Below are 6,851 nucleotides of genomic sequence, written 5' to 3' on the forward strand. Positions count from 1 at the left end.
TAGCAGTGAACATAGAGGGGGATCAAGGTAGACATATTCTGGGTACTCAGGTCAGTCAGTGACAAGTGCACCTCCTCGATTTACAGGTAGGATATTTGATCGCTCTTTCCATTCAGGACAGGGCCAGAGTTCTAGAGCTTCAGATTCCCAGCTCAGGGAAGATTATAGTCAGAGGAGACCCCCAGTGCCACGATACAACCAATGCGGCAGATTACATTCTGGACAGTGTCGTCAAGGTTCGGATGCCTGTTATACATGTGGTCAGGTGGGGCATATGATGAGGGATTTCCCATCGATGAGTGGCAGAGTTGGAGTTCAGCCTACAGGTTCAGCAGCTGGCTCTTCATCAGTACGCCCGGTAGGGCAGACTCCCCAGATGACAGCAGGTCGAGACAGAGGCCGAGGGGCAGCATCTACTTCAGGTGTCACTCAGCCTCGTGTATATGCTTTAGCCGGACAACAGGATCTCGAGTCCTCTCCGGATGTAGTTACAGGTATATTGTCTATATTCTCCCATTATGTGTATGCATTGATAGATCCGGGTTCTACATTCTCTTATATTACTCCATATGTTGCTGGTTGTATTGGGGTGAAACCCGAGTCAATTAGACCTTTTGAGGTACTCACTCCGGTTGGTGATCCCGTGATAGCAAGACAAGTGTACAAAAATTGTGTCGTGATGGTATGTGATCGTCAGACCAAAGCTGACCTGATTGAGCTAAAAATGGTAGATTTCGATGTAATCATGGGTATGGATTGGTTGGCGTCGTGTTATGAAAACGTTGATTGCCGCACAAAATTGGTCCGATTCCAATTTCCGAGAGAGTCCGTGCTTGAGTGGACGGGTAATATAGCATCTCCAAAGGGCAGGTTTATTTCTTACCTCAAGGCAAGGAAGATGGTAGCCAAGGGTTATGTTTATCTCTTAGTCCGGGTTCATTATACCGAGGAAAAGCCGCCAAATTTCCAGTCATTTCCAGTAGTGAATGAATTCCCAGATGTGTTTCCGGACGAACTTCCAGGCCTTCCACCAGAAAGAGAGATTGACTTCACCATTGATGTGTTGCCGGACACCAAGCCTATTTCTATTCCTCCTTATCGAATGGCCCCGGCAGAATTAAAGGAGCTAAAGGCGCAGTTGAAGGACTTGCTTGAGAAGGGATTTATTAGACCCAGTTCATCACCGTGGGGAGCACCGGTCTTGTTTGTGAGAAAGAAAGACGGTTCCCTGCGAATGTGCATCGATTGTAGGCAACTGAACAAAGTGACGATAAAGAACAAATATCCTCTTCCCAGGATTGATGACTTGTTCGACCAGTTACATGGTGCCAAGTTTGTTTCCAAAATAGATTTGATGTCGGGTTATTATCAAGTGAGAGTTAGTGAAGCAGATATTCCTAAAACAGCTTTCAGAACGAGATATGGCCACTATGAATTCCGAGTAATGTCATTCGGGTTGACTAATGCTCCGGCTGTATTTATGAATTTCATAAACAACGTGTTAAGACCCCTCTTGGATTTATTCGTGATAGTATTTATTGATGATATTCTGGTGTATTCTCGCACAGAATCAGAACATGCATATCACTTGAGAATTGTTCTGGGTATTCTTCGAGCCCGAGAATTGTATGCCAAATTTTCAAAGTGCGAGTTCTTGCTAAATTCTGTGACATTTCTGGGACATGTTATTTCAGATGATGGCATTCGAGTCGACACTCAGAAAATTGAAGCTGTGAAGACTTGGCCAAGGCCTACCAATCCTACAGAAGTTCGTAGTTTTCCGGGTTTGGCAGGTTATTATCGAAGATTCGTAGAGGGATTTTCATCTATTTCAGCCCCATTGACGAATCTAACCTAGAAGTCAGCTAAATTTCAATGGGACGATGCTTGTGAGCGCAGCTTCTAAGAGTTGAAGGACAGATTGACCTCAGCTCCAGTTTTAATTCTTCGAGAAGGGTCAGATGGTTATGTTATGTATTGTGACGCTTCCGGTGTCGGATTGGGATGCGTATTGATGCAGCGTGGTAAGGTCATTGCATATGCTTCGAGGCAATTGTGGAAACATGAGAAGAATTACCCAACTCATGATCTCGAATTGACTGCGGTTATTCATGCCCTGAAAATATGGAGGCATTATTTATATGGTGTGCACGTTGATATCTATACAGATCACAAAAGTCTTCAGTACATCTTCAAGCAAACGGAGTTGAACCTGTGACAGAGGCGGTGGTTAGAATTATTAAAAGATTATGAAGTTAACATTTTATACCACCCTGGGAAGGCGAATGTAGTACCCGATGCGCTTAGTTGCCGATCAATGGGCAGTTTATGTGAAGTCCCTCCGGAAAGGAAAGAGATGGTTCAAGAACTTCACAGATTAGCTAATCTGGGAGTGCGTGTAATTAATTCGGTTGATGCAGGGATTAGTATCAATGATTCCACAACCTCGTCCTTGGATAAGAAAGTGAAGGAACGGCAGTATGAAGATCCTCAGTTGTGTCGTTATAGAGACGCATCTCATGGGAAATAAAAGTCTCCGTTTGAAGTTTCTATGGATGGGATTCTTAGGTACCGAGGCAGGTTATGTGTGCCGAATGTGGCGGAATTGCGCCGATGAATTTTAGAAGAAGCACATTGCTCTTAATATTCTACTCATCCAGGTACAACCAAAATGTACCATGATCTCAAGATGATGTACTGGTGGGATGGCATGAAGAGACACATAGCAGAATTTGTAGCACATTGTCCAAATTGCCAACAGGTAAAAGTTGAACACCAAAAGCCGGGAGGCTTGTTAAAAGCAATGGAAATCCCTACTTGGAAATGGGAAGTGATCAACATGGATTTCATCGTGGGATTACCCCGTTCCTGTGGCAGGTATGACTCTATATGGGTGATCGTGGATAGGCTGACGAAAGCAGCCCATTTTCTTCCAGTTAGGACCACGTACTCAGCGGAAGACTATGCAAGGTTGTATCTCAAAGAAACTGTGCGACTCCATGGAATCCCATTATCTATTATCACAGATAGAGGAGCACAGTTTACAGCTGAGTTCTGGAAGTCTTTTCAAGATGGTTTGGGCACGCAAGTGAAGTTTACCACGACATTTCATCCGCAAACTGATGGGCAGGCTAAGCGTACCATTCAAACCTTGGAAGATATGCTATGAGCATGTGTGCTGGATTTCGGTGGTAGCTGGAATGACCACTTAACCCTTATTGAGTTCGCATACAACAATAGCTACCATTCAAGTATACAAATGGCTCTATATGAAACTTTATATGGAAGGAAATGTAGATCTCCAATCGGATGGTTTGAAATAGGAGAAGCGCAATTAGTGGGCCCTGAGTTGGTCCAACAAGCGATAGAAAAAGTCAAGGTGATCCAAGATCAGTTGTTGACAGCCCAAAGTCGCCAAAAGTCCTATGCGGACAACCGCCGATGAGACTTGGAATTTCAAATTAACGATTGGGTATTTTTGAAAGTGTCACCCATGAAAGGGGTGATGAGATTTGGTAAGAAAGGGAAGCTAAGTCCCAGATGCATTGGACCCTACAAAATCATTCACAAGGTGGGTCAGGTAGCCTATAAATTAGATCTACCTTCGGAGCTTGAATCAGTCCACCCAGTTTTCCACAGTTCGATGCTCCGCAAGTGCTTTGGAGATCCCACCAATATTTTCCCGATAGCCGATGTGCAAAAAACGGAAAAGCTAACCTATGAAGAAGTGCCTATGGCCATCCTAGATAGGCAAGTGCGAAAGCTTCGAAATAAAGAGGTAGCGTCAGTCAAAGTATTGTGGCGAAACAACAATCGGGACGAAATGACTTGGGAAGCAGAAGAGAGTATGAAGTCCAAGTACCCACTCTTATTCCAACCCCCGGGAGAGATCTAACACGAAACGCCAATGATGAGGTATGTATGCTTATTTTCTTCATGCTTTCGGTCGCGTGTGGCCACGGATATGTCGATAGTGTGATGTAGCCCTGTGAGGCGATGATATTATGGGTTGTTGTGATAGGATGGTAGTGTCAAATTACAGGGGAAACTCTGGCAAAATTTTCGTAGAATCCCGAGTGTTCAACATTCGATGACGAATGTTCCAAAAAGGGGGGAAGAGTGTTACACCTCGGAAATTTCCCCGCGAACGTACAATAAAAAGTGGCAGGTTTGCACTTTGACCCAGTTGGTCGTAAAGTGGAATATGGCTCGTAAAGTGATTTACGGACCGTAAACTGCTATCGTCCTCCAACCTTTCAAAAATTTCAACTTTCTGTCAAATGGTTAAAAACGATTTGGAATACGGACCGTAAATCGAAATATGGCCGTAAACTGAGTCGTAAATTTCCATGATCTCCATCATGCCTTTCTGGTTTTGATATGCTTAGCTATGGTCGTGAAGGACGGACCGTAAACCAGAAAACGGCCCGCAAATTGGGTTTACGACCACTGTACACCTCAGTCACTGTTCATTCCGGAATAGATTTTTAAGTCATTAAAAAGAGACCCAAGCTCATTCAAATCATTTCATCTTCACGATATTTCTCTCTAGAATACCCTCTACTCTTCAATTAAAAGAACTCAAGGGAGTTTGGTGATCAATTACATGAGACCCACGAAATCAAGTGTGAAAATCACACTAAAGTTCATCCTTCTCAAGAAAACCCAAAAGGAGTGAAGTAGGGTTTTGGTGCTAGAGGAGTAAATCCATTCAAAGCTTGTTCAACCATCATCTAAGGTAAGTTTCATGACCATTTCATGTTGTTTAAGGTATTGGAAGGTTAAGATACCCGAATTGTAGAAAAGCATAGCAAATGGGTCATAAATGAGTGAATAGTGCCATGAGTGAATGGTAGTTGAATTGAATCATGAATGTTAGTGTGTTGTGAGTATGAATACGTTATAAATGACATGTATACCATGAGATAAGTGTGATACATGAGAAAATACGATAGCGAACCCACAAACATAATTGTGGGAAAAATGAAGAGAAATGGTGGATCATGGTCATTGTATATGAATGATGATTGTTGATTGCTATATTGTAATTGTTGTTGTGGGTGTTGGAAGTTGATATGAAATATGGGAAAAGTAGTATAAACAAAGGAAGTGCTGCCCAATTGTCTCTAGAAATAGTAGTGCGTTCTTATAGTTGATTAACTAACGTTAGTACGAATCCTCTTTTGAAGGTAGAGGCGTGACATTGAAGGAGAATAAACGAACGCTAGATTGCTTAAACGAGAAAGGTATGTGAGGCTAGTCCCTTCTTTCTAATGGAATGAATCCTATAACGTAACTTATTTCTTATTCATGAGCCTATGTCTATAATTAGCTACACAAGGTAATGAGTTAAAGTATAAAAAGTCTAATGATGTTATTTATGGCTTACACTCACCTTATATGCTAATTCCTCCAAGGTGAGGCAGAATGTCCATGGTTGTTTCATAATGCAATCGGGGTATCACGACCTTACGTCACCCCAATAGTGTATGGTTGATCTTGAGCCTTATGTATGTATTATGATAAGCTAAGCGTATTGTGATAAGCATATGATGATATTACTATTACACCGCGCCTATTTGGCCGGGCAGTCACCGCCAAGGCGGGCAGCTATATGATACACCATGGCAAAATGGCATGGGCAGACACTACTAGTGGGCGGCATGAGATGTTACCCCGGAGGCGGGAGGCCTGGACGCAGGCTCATGTTATGATTATCCCACCGATCCGATACGGCCGGGCAGTTTATACATGATGCATAAATGATATGATATGATGATGAGCATGAGTAAGACAACATGATTTGTTTTCTTATACTTGGCAGTTAGATTCTGATGTTCCATATGAGTATTTTCTTTATATCATTGTCTTACTTCATTGTTTATGCCTCTCATACTTAGTACAATATTTGTATTGACGTTCGTTTTCTTTGGACGCTGTGTTCATGCCCACAGGTAGACAGGGAGGAGAGCTTGATCCAGATCCGTAGTAGCTATCAACTGATTGGGAGCCCTCCATTATCCTGGAGGTGCTTATGATTATTCTTTTGTGTGTATATATAGCCATGTATATGTACTTTTTTGGGCACGACGGGGTCTTGTCCCGTCCCTATGTTCAGCACTCCAGTAGAGGCTCGTAGATACGCAGTGCGGGTTAGATGGTCTCACGAGATCACTACTGTATACATATCTATATTATTTTGATAGCCTAAGGGCACATGTACATGAAAGTATTTTATGTTTTCATACGAAATATGATTTTCCTCCGCTATGAGTATAAAGACGATAAAAAGAGCATTAAATGAGTAAAATGAGCGACAGAGTGAGCGGTGCTGTTATGTCCCGTGTTGTCGTATAATTGGAAATCGAGAAATAATTACGATTTATGTGTTATAAGGAAATATTTTGATTTTGGTGAATATGACTATGTTGGTTATAGAATCTTTAATGTTAAGACATCGGGAAAGGCCGAGGGTAAATTTGGAATTTCGGAAATTAGTTTCGGGAATTACAAAATGGGACTTTTCAAGAATTGGGCCAAGGAAAATATGACACAAAGTTTAGGCCCAAGGGATTAGGGTGGCCGGCCTTAGCAAGGCCCAAACCCACTATGTTGATGTCATGTGCATAGCACATGACTCTCTAAAGGATATATATCATATACACTTGATAATTATCAAGAAAATAGAACAAAAATTCAAGAACACCCCACAAAAGGGCTTCGGCCGAACCAAGAAAGAGAAGAGAAAGAAATTCTCCAAGCCTTGTTTGTGATCCAAAAATCCTAATTTCTACATAGTTGTGAAGTACTCAAGACCCTCTTCAACGGGGTATAATTAGTTTGGCACAAGG

This window comes from Lycium barbarum, chromosome 8 (assembly GCF_019175385.1).
Source record: "Lycium barbarum isolate Lr01 chromosome 8, ASM1917538v2, whole genome shotgun sequence".
Taxonomy (NCBI): Eukaryota; Viridiplantae; Streptophyta; class Magnoliopsida; order Solanales; family Solanaceae; genus Lycium; species Lycium barbarum.